Below are 9956 nucleotides of genomic sequence, written 5' to 3' on the forward strand. Positions count from 1 at the left end.
TAACATTGCTTTTTGTATATTTTTCATTTTTTCTCACAGATATGTCGAGGCCCTGAGGAGAATCCCTCATGAATGATATGGGATTTGAAACCCGTAGGCCCATTCCTAGCTGGTCTGCTTGAGTATCTGGGTGTTTAAATAATTTAACCTGGAGCTCCATGTTGTACATTACCTTATTGTGACTCATTGTATTGGTTGTCATCAAACATGATAGATACATAGGAATTTACTATTTTAAAGTGACTTTTCACTTTTTAGTTTGAAAACAGAAGGAGACCAAGGTCCTTTTTACTGTGGCTTAGTAGTCTCTCCAACGTGTGTGAATATTTCTGTACGAGTGTGTTGATTTGTTTGACTGTGATATGCCTGAGTTTTTGAATGGATGTTTTTAAGTGATGGTATTGTGCTGTGTCCTATAAATTTTTCAATGTCCCTTGTTTACTATGTAATGAATTTAGAAATGAGTGTTTTGTATTAACATTGAAATAAACTGCTATTAAATAGCGATTCCCATTCTTGAATTGCTTTTCCTGATTTGGACGACCAGTTGTGATTTGAATTATTGATATCAGTATTGGCAACTTGTTCTTGTTATTCGATAATCCGGCTCAGCCTTACTGATTAGAGCCAGCCCTTGTTTGTTTTGCAGTTCAGTCAATGGTAGAAAAGTATAAACGACCTTCCTGGATTTCAGCGCTGCCAGGGTTGTTTTCTTCTGGGTCAGGTTGCTGCTGTGAAGTGGGGGACCCTGATGAAAGGATCCACGTGGGAGATTTAAGGGAAAAAAGGAAATGGGTGAGTTTGCACGTAATGTCTTTCAATTCTGCCGGCTCGAAGCTGGTGGTCTTCCTGCCCTGGTCGAATCAGCGGTAAGGCACTTGGTAATCCTTGTCTGTACCACCCCTGACAACTGCTCTTCCCCCTGCTGCCATTGAGGCAGTCTGTAAATATCTGGAGGGGACGGCGGGACTTCAGCAGTCTTTTCCCATCAAACTTTCAACATCATAATACAAAATAGGGTATACTGGAAAGGATTTGTGACAATACAAATTTTCTGGTGTTATCTCTTTCGCAGGCTGGCTGAAGCCCTGTTTATCATTTTTCTAGTCCTTTACTTTGTGACTAGGTTTTACTCTTACTATATTACTATACTATATTAGACATTTTGGACTTGGTGAATTAGCCATGCATGTAGCCTCTGATAATGTTGATAAATGGACCTCAGCTGATTCTTATTCTGTGTGATCAACCGAGCACAGCAGTTGGAGATTGTACCCCTCATGCAAGGTCAGGGCCGGACTGGGAACTGAAAGCAGCCCTGGCAAATTTATCCAGACCAGCCCTTGTCCGGCCCGTAGCAAGTGAGCGCAGTGAGCGAGCCCGACTGCTACTAGGGGGGTTTTGGGGGGTTCTCCTCCCAATAAAATTTTGGAAAAAGACAGACCAAAATGGTGAATTTTGCAGCACATTTTTCATTACATATTCAATTGTATCCACTTTCAAAGGAAAGTAAATAGTAGATAATGACCTTAAAGAGCACCAGGTTACCCAACAAGTCATATGTACCCATAGACCTTCTTTCAGAGAGCACCAAAAATAGACACAAGTAGTGAATCAGAGAGAACAAAGTAAAAGTGAGACCAGCCCCAACATGGTGTGTCGCGAGCAAGCGCAGTGAGCAACCACTTTTAGGGGGAGTTTGGGGGGTTGTCCCCCAAGAAAATTTGAGACAGAAAGGCCAAAGAAAGCATGTTTCAATACATTTTTCATTACATATTAGATTGTATTAACTTTTAAAGCACAGTAAATGATTATCTTATGGAGCACCAGGATACCCAGTGATTAATCACAGACATTCCTACAGAGAACACTAAAAAATGAAATGTCGAGCACGAAACATGAATTTAAATATAACCAATTTATTCTTCATATAAAATAGGATAAAGTCATTTAAAAACGCACTTAGCTTTAAACAATTGTGCAAAGGTTTGTAGAAAAAAGTGTGCAAGGCAATTTGTACTTCAACCCTTGTGGTGCCAACACTTTTGCAAAGAGCTTCTACTCTTTATTGTGACCGCAAGTAACACTTCTAAAGAGGACTGATTTCCTTTCTTGGTGCAGCCAGTCACTGCCAGGGTGTAATAACTGTTATAGGTCAGTGACTGCACTTCTGAGGTGAATGCAGCAATATGGGACAGTGAGCATCCACTTTATTTATTTTAAACATTTGCTAACCCGATTGCAGCATTGCTGTGTGTGGGTTGAGGCATTTTTTGTTTGCTTTTTATACAGAATAACTGATCTTTGTAGCGGTCTGGTGCTGTAGTGTAGTTCCTAGTTTCCCACTAGGCCCTGCGCATTGGAATAACATAAACAGTAGTATCGACGTGGAACTGCTTATATTCCAGGCCTCCACTGACTATGCTAAACTTAATTGGGTTGTGTTACCAACTAGCTCAGAGGTCACTGGAAACTTTCTTCTCTGCATAGGAAGTGATCAGCTTCCTTGGCACAGACAAGAAGGGATTCAGTTTTCCAACAACCGTGCAACATGACAACTTTGCTCCTCAGATCAAGAGTCGATCTCTAGGGTCGTGTGAAACAATAGACACAGATTTCACTCAGTCAGTCTAGTGCAGTTTACTTTCACAGTATGTAGAGAATAGAGAGACGGGCGTGTATCAATAAAGGTTAACATTTATTGAACAGTCTTTCTTCTCATACAAGAGAAATGTATTGCCACAATTGCAATAACTGTTATTATAAAAAGTACGTACAGTAAGATAAGTATTGCGAAATAGAACTGTAAAAGCATTGATATGGTTTCTTAGCCATACAATGGTTTAAAAGTAATAAAACATATATACAGTCATATATACATTAGGCTAACATACTCAACTGGTGCTTCTAACTAAGCCTACCCCAGTGTGCCTGACCTAAGCCTAACACGTGAGAAGGGGGAGTAAGTAAGTAGCTTAAGTTAAGTTGGTTTTGCCAAGGTTTGTTTCAAGAATTCTCGTCTAAGGGTTTAGTCAACACCATACCTCTGAATAGAATGATGGAGGATTGGTATCTCCTTCAGGGGTCTCTCTCGATATCCCAGTCACCTGCGAGGGTAAACTGGAAGCGCCGGGACTGGATTTCTCTGCACGAGAAATGCAGCGGCTTCTCTCAGCGCGTCGAGGAAGGAGGGGTGACAGCGTCTGCGGGCAGCTGGGCTGGATGTCTTCGCAGAGGACGGCTGCACGGCTCCTCAAGCGTACTGCACCATAGGTCGCGCTGTAGCGGCGATAATGGTAATCAGTAGCTTCACCACCACAGGATAGCAGGCTGCAGCGACAGAGTGCTAGTTTTTACCAACACGGGGTCATGCAGGCAGCTGGCATCAGCAACATGTTCGCTCATTGCTTAAGGCAACGTTGGTAATATTTATACCTGACAGGTGCCGGCTTTGACGCAAGTTTGCTGGACATAAGACGTCAATTAAAGATGTCACTAGGAAGTGACAGTTATCAGTTGCTCATTAGAGTTCCATTACTAATCAAAACATAGCAAGCGGGGATTTCCAGGTTTGCTAAGTTTTTATCTTGTTGAAGAACTCGGAGTGTTATCTAGGAATATCAGATAGTGACTGCTGCTCTGTCATTGCACTAATTGGTCGCAAAGGAAGTAGCAGAGAGTCATGCTGGAATGTGGCTCTGTGGTTCTGCTCGTGTGAGGCCAGAGATGACTTTACAGAAAATCGCACTTGAACGGTTATGCCAATATAGGGAACAAATGGATTTATAGCCGAATAGGGGCATAAGGTCACAGTATCGATCAGGAACCTAGATAAGCACATGACAGTGCAACTGCAAGATTTGGGTGCCCTTTGGGGTGAGTTGTTCTGCCATAAGGTTGCACTCACTGAATAGTTCTTGAAAAGGAAAGTGTCTGAATTTCTCAGTTCATTGAGGAATAAAAGGCCCATAATAATAATAATAATAATAATAATAAAAAAAAGTAACAGAAGACCAGTTAGGTTTCCCCTGAGTGAGGCAATGTACGTTTTGCCAATTCGTTTTGTTGTGTATGTATTCTTTAATGAATTCTGGAAAAGGCCCCAGTGATGCTTTAGCCAAAATATAGTGAAGGCTCTCCGCCTCCTCCTGCCCCCTGCTCACCACATGCCCTCGAGGTCCTCCTGAATTGCAGGTTGATGCATGTAGCATGTTTTGACCTCTGAGGAGTGGTGATGGCTTATGGCTGGCTAAGTTGCATGGTGAATTGGGGTCTGGGATATCTGTTCCCCGAGTCATCAATCAGAGCCTGCCTGTCTTAGAACCGGAGGCCAGCCACCACCTCGCTCCGCCCCTGCTCACAAAAAACAAAACCACTATGCTGCGGAACCGGGTTGTGGCCTAGCCATGCTGCCCCTTGCCCCTTTAGGCCTCTTTTGCTCCTTTTTGCTTTTAATTAATTTCTCTGGCCCTGCTGCGACGCCCCCATACAGTGCTACCCAGTGCCCACCACCCAGTGGTCGAAGTGAGGAAAAAAAGAGGATGGAAACAGTGGGCGTAGAATCAGAGGGCGGGAATAACCCATGGATTGGGTCAGTGGTTGGAGTCAGAGGTAGTGTCAGAAAGAGCAAAATATCCCAGTTTTTTGTATTTGTTTCCAATTTTACTAACCGGTTACAGCTTATTACATTATTTATTTAATCAATGGATTCACATGTTTATTTAAGGTTTAATATTATTTATTGACATTAAAATACATTCACAAAGTGGGATTTTGTTTCCAATAATAGAATGTCCCAAATATCCTTAAAAGTGGCATTGCAAGCCTTTTGTCTCCCAGCTATGGTTTTTCTGTCATCAGCATGTCTCCTCCCTTTTCCACAAGAGCAGTTCAAACATGAATGACAAAATATCCTAGTTTGCAAATGTTTTCCACATAATTATGGCTCTGTCATGTTTGCCACAGAATACATCATCTGCTGTATAATTGGACGATTTTAACTAATAAATTGTTTATACCTCAAACGTATCAAAAGTTACTAAGAAATGTGACTTGTGCTGCTGTGAAGTGGAGGGCCCCATGAAAAGATTGACTGGTCACCTGGTCTCACTGCTGCAGATGTATGTTTCACTGGTACAAATAAGTAAAAATATTTGCAGAGGCTGTTAGCATGTGTAAAAATGTCAAAATCAGCACCACTAATACCCATGTAGGTTGGCAGAGCACTTTACATCACACATATTACACAGAGACAATCAATCATACGTGTGTAAATCACTGTATATGAAATGTTACATACGAAAAAGGACTACAAGGTGTAGGAGTCACATGACAACCATACTGGTAAACAGCATAGCTTAATAGTGATTGGTCTGGAGAAACACAAACTCAGAATTTAAAACTTAAAACCATGGTTGGGATTCTCTTTAATAATCAGAATTGATTTCTACCCAAATGAACCCTTTTTTGTAACATTGGGATAATCAAAGACTGAGAAAAAACCATAACACTCTAATTTATTCCTTGCAATTTGCATGCAGCTCTTACATGACAGTTAATAGCTCACTGTTCTATGTTAGGATTTTAACTTATTAACTGCAAGTAACAATAGGGCCTCACTTGCAAAAGCAGGAACCTACTGACCTATTGACATTATACAAAAACAACAATTGATGGACAGAATGCAGAACAATGTCATGCATTCACCCTAGCATGGGAAAATGCTCCCTCAGGAGAGTGGTCGGTGGACTGTTTATGAAGGATGAACCTGGTTCTCCAGTTCCAAATTCAGCAGCTTTGACCATAGTGCCCCCTTCTCCCCCCACTGAACACCATACTACCCCACAGAGAGAAACTTGCACTGCACTGACCCGCTATAAACACCTGGATGTGACTCAATTCAAATCACGCACTAGACAAGAGCAATGAAAAAAAAAATTAACAACATTCTAGAAAAAGCACACACTCAGTGAATACAAGATTAAGTAAAGCATGTGAAAAGTAAGCAGGAAACAACATGGTTACCTTTTTCTTTTTACACTCATTATTCAGAAATGAGTGCGTTTTTTGCCTGAAAAGTTAAGGCCATGACTACAGGGCATAGAAGGGACCCGTTTCAATGCCCATTGCTTATATCCTTCCAAAACATAAGCAGTATGGTTTAAAAAGACCACGTTTGTGAACACAAAGCCGCTGTACATATTTTGTTTTCCAATTCACCCATCAAGCAGGTATTTCAGTATCTCCAGAAATAGGGCACTTTCCCTCCCAGGTTAAGCAATGTTGTGAGATGAGAAAACAAAAATATTGCTTCATTGGCATACAATGTAAAGTGGCGCTTATGGGTTTAGGTGTGAATAAATCAATCTGGCCACCTTGCAACCACCCTGTCTTGCTTTAGTTTGTTAGTTAGTTATTTTTCATATTCTGAATGTTTTATTTCTCTCCACCCCTAGGCTGCACACTTAGAAATTGCGTACCTGAAGAATGCTTGGAACTACGGACGGAGCCATCAGCTGGGCATTACATGCTTCGGACTGCCTGTCTCCTAGCCATGGGATTGACTGGGCGAATAAGGTTGCGCCGGATCGATGCCTTTGCCTTTTTCCTCCGGGTCCTTGTGGCAGCCTGCACCTGACTGAACACTACCTGCAAGCCAATACTATTCCTGGATGGACACCTCCAAATTGGGCGCCATGTCTGTTTGCTGTTTGGTCAGTTGTGCCGCAGCTGTTGCCACCCAGAAGCCCACAGGACAGAGGAGGGGCCGGCCACGAAGGTTTCTCTCTGGTGATTCCTTGATCCCATTTCAAATACTGGTCCAGTGGATTCCTCTGATCCATTGCAGTTCCTGCTGACTCCCCAAGCATGCTCCAGATGATGAACCAGAATGCTTACCGAACCTCACAGCAATCCTCCCCTTCCTCTCTTGGTGGACGCCCGAATAGGGCGCTTTCCCTTAGCACCATCCCATCTCTGGCCAGAGCAGATTCAGGTTACCTGTTCAGTGGGAGTCGACCTTCATTCCAAATCTTGCACTCTAGGGAGTCCTCTGGATCTGATTATTTCTCGCTCCTGTCTGGCAGCTGCCCCTCATCTCCTATTCCCTCGCCATCTCCTTCCATTGTAGGATAAGTCACGTCCAGCTCTGGTTCCTTTCTCTTTCGTCGCCCCCTAATCATTCCTGCACGCCTCAACCTGAAGGGGCAGAAATTACGTTTGTTCCCTTCCCATTACAAAGCACCAGAGACTCCGACTGGCTCGGACGAGACTCTCCTCCCCTACAGCAGCGGATTTTTATCTGAGCTCCTCTCATTCCCTATTCAGCGTGTTGGGCATGTAAACACATTTGTCAATGGGCAGAGCGTATACAGTGAGATATCCAGAAGTAAAGAAGACAGTTTTTCTCATTCGTCCAACTGCCAGGTGGGCTCCACGACCAAGGGATGGATACCTTGAAGAGGCTGGAGGTTGGCGAGGATTTTTTGGGAACACCTTCATTCATGTGATGCTTGCAGTGAGCCTGGCTGTAAATGCCACATTCAGGGCCGGACTGGGAACCAAAACTGGCCTCGGCAAAGTGCTTGGCCGGCCCCCCTGGGGGAGGGTGGGGGTGCGACCGAGCTCTTTGCCTGGCCGGTTTTCGGTCGATTTTGTTACAGGGCCGATTTTGCAGCTATGCTGCAAAATACGGCCCTGTAACAAAAACGGCCCCAGGGGCCCAAAACCGGTCCCCACCCTTGCGGCGCACCGGGGGATTGCCCGGTGCCCGCAACAGTCAGTCCGGGCCTGGCCACATTCACGTCTGCCTACCTCTACCAGGCCCTGCGCGGAGGGACTCCAGCCAGCTGGCCTCCTCGGACTATCTGACATAACTTGCTGTCCTGCAGCATATACATGCACTGCCTTAGTTCTGGCCTGGAGCCACATCACCACTAGGACCTGCTGCTGTGTGAAGTGAATGCTGCTGTTTGCAGGGTATTAAAAAAACATTAGGAGAGAGTCACTAGGGCACCGTTTTCTTGAACTTTGCAGATTTGGCAATGTCCAACATACTGGACCTCTCATTACTCCCTTCCATGTGTCTCTTCCATATAGATAGAGTAAGGAAAAGTTAAATAAATCTTTTCGCTGGGTGTCTAAAAAAAAGAGACGTTTCCAGAAAACTTGTTTTTCGTTTTTGGATCCATTTCACAGGGAAGCAAATAAACAAAAGGAGGAAAGAGAAGGTAATGCCTGTCTGTTCTTAATATATTGACTGTCTCTGACTCACGCGGGGGTCGGTTCTAAACGGCCAAATCGGCCCCAGCAACAGAACTGACCCCTGTCAGAAAACCAGCCCCCACCCCCTCCAGCTTACCGGGGGATTGCCCGGTGCCCGGACTTACCAGTCCTGCCCTGTGCAAGGTTTAACTCAAGGCTTTAGTCTCGTCACTGTGATATTCAGTTTATGCTGTGAACCTCATGGAAATCTGGTAGGTGAATAGGGCATTTCAAATCACCTGTAGGCTAGAAATGTTCAGCTGTAGCTAAGCATTTCCTCAGAAGATTATCACACACATCTCACTCAGTCAATAGGACAAATGACCCCTGGATGACACAATGACACAACATACTGTCAAACAAAACCCACAGAAAACTAAACTGAGTTTGAGGACAACTCTCAACTCGCTTGTGTAATCCCCCCGTCTGATCTTGGCTATAATGCCTCACCACTTTGAATAACAAATCTTCATTATAGAGAGCTTCAAATCCCTTGGGATCCTTTTAAATAAGAGGCTTAGGGCCACATGTACAAAGCTTTTTTGGGGGGTCACATATGGTCCGATACGCAGGATCAGGCTGTTTCGGACTGAAAAAAAGGTTTTTACAATGTACAAAAGGCAAATGGTGATTCAGTAACTTGCTACCGAATCGCAATTTAAATTTTCTACCAAATACGAATTTGGTATCTGGAAGTGGTGTCCCTTCCAAATACAGAATCAGAATGGTATGTATTAATGTTTTGGGACCAAATTCCGGTCGCAAACATTAATACTTTTTCACCAGTTTAAAACTGGTGGTAACCCATTCACAAAAAGAAAGGGGTCCAAAATGGGGTGGTGTGGTGAGCAAACAAATTAGATTAAACCCAGATCTTTGGGACAGCGGGTGAATGGTTGCATTATTCAGCATTGTGTCCATATTTTTTTCTTTTTAACTTTCTAATAGTGGCATTTTCAAAATAGTAATTTAAATCTAACTTAACCATTAGATTGGATTTGTTACTGTTAATTTGAGTTCTTGAACCATGGTCCTAGTTATTACCAGACTGAAGTTATGCTGGGTGGGGTTTTATAATGTAACCAGGAGCTTTTCTATGGATGAGTTAACCTTGACACAGTGAAAATTACTTAGGAGATTTTTCCCTACAAGGACATGTAAAACTTAAGCACAGATTTCCTACCTTTTACATACCCTGCCTCTGCCCTATGGGCTTTTAGGTCCTACCTTAGGGTTGACTAATAGGTATTAAAAAGGAAAGTTTATGTCTGGCAAAGGTGTTACTTTGCCAGATTTTATTTGTGGTTTTAGAACTGCTCAATTAGACTGCAGGAGCAGGCCATGTTGGTGATGGTACAGTAGGTGTGGCAGTCCGCTAGTTATACTTAACATACAGGCTCTGGATTCCCTGCATACCATATAGTAGGTACTTATAGGTAGGTTAAACATGGCAATCAGGCGTTTGCTAATTCTACATGTTTTTAGGGCTCAGACCACATACAGTGGGCTCTGGACAGCAGCAGCCTAGTGTTTAGAGTCCATACATCAGCAATAAAACCCAAAATAAATTGGAAGCGGGGTGATCATGCAAAAAGGTTATTTCCTTCCAGCCACATTTGTATTTTGTATGTGTGCTGCAGATTTAAGTTTCTGTTGTTACTGGAATTTTTCCCAAAAATTTTTCCGGCATTTTT

The 9956-nt window shown here is 43.2% G+C and overlaps 1 pseudogene; it reads left to right on the forward strand.

Moving 5' to 3' along the window:
- LOC147708884 (transmembrane protein 201-like) overlaps positions 1-7869 on the forward strand; it is a 50165-nt pseudogene extending 42296 nt beyond the window's left edge.
- Positions 7870-9956: the final 2087 nt, after the last annotated feature.

The sequence above is a fragment of the Lissotriton vulgaris genome, chromosome 6 (assembly GCF_964263255.1).
Source record: "Lissotriton vulgaris chromosome 6, aLisVul1.2, whole genome shotgun sequence".
Taxonomy (NCBI): domain Eukaryota; kingdom Metazoa; phylum Chordata; class Amphibia; order Caudata; family Salamandridae; genus Lissotriton; species Lissotriton vulgaris.